Below are 723 nucleotides of genomic sequence, written 5' to 3' on the forward strand. Positions count from 1 at the left end.
AACCGTGGGACGTCTTCCAAACGGGCTCGGTGCTCGCCTTCACAGCCTGCCCGCAGCATCCCCGGGGGTTTGGGGGGGGGGGGGGGGGCCGCTGAACATCTGAAATACCAGCTGAGACAGTGTTGCGAGAGGGGCAAACCCCCACAGAACTCTGTGTGAAGGGACGAAAATGGAACTTGTTGGGTGTTTGCTCCCTCTCCGGCCGCTGGACCGCCCTCAGGTGGAAGGCAAGCGGTTGCCCTGGGACCAGGGAACGGGGAGAAACACAAGTTGCGGCGACCGTTTGGGAAACGCCGAGCCCCAAACGAGTGTTCCCAGCGGAAACTGGGGATCGTGGTCCACGTTTCCCGGGCGGCTCAGCTCGGGTTTCCCGGGAAGCCTGGAGTCTGTTCTCAGCAAGAGCTGAAAGGTGGGGAATATTCCGGTAGTAAAACACGGGCTGGCCCGTACGGGGATCGAACCCGCGACCTTGGCGTTATTAGCACCACGCTCTAACCAACTGAGCTAACCGGCCAAGACACGCATCGTTACCTTGTTAAAACCCCTGTATTGTTCAGATCCTGGTAAAACTATTGGGAGAGAGGAGAAGTTGCAGTTTCCAGCCTCACACTGTCAGTTCCTCCCTCTCTGACAACCCAACACTCCTGGTTTACTCCCTCCCTACCCCATGACTTGCTGAGACACTTTCTCTGACAGAAACAACTGCAATTCATTACACTCTTG

General features: G+C 57.3%; 1 non-coding gene across 1 annotated transcript; it reads right to left on the minus strand.

Moving 5' to 3' along the window:
- Window positions 1-440: 440 nt before the first annotated feature.
- On the minus strand, window positions 441-514 carry trnai-aau. The gene has a single exon. It is a non-coding gene; the product is annotated as a tRNA-Ile (tRNA).
- Between the last annotated feature and the right edge of the window lie 209 nt (window positions 515-723).

The sequence above is a fragment of the Chiloscyllium plagiosum genome, unplaced genomic scaffold (genome assembly GCF_004010195.1).
Source record: "Chiloscyllium plagiosum isolate BGI_BamShark_2017 unplaced genomic scaffold, ASM401019v2 scaf_3813, whole genome shotgun sequence".
Classification (NCBI taxonomy): Eukaryota; Metazoa; Chordata; class Chondrichthyes; order Orectolobiformes; family Hemiscylliidae; genus Chiloscyllium; species Chiloscyllium plagiosum.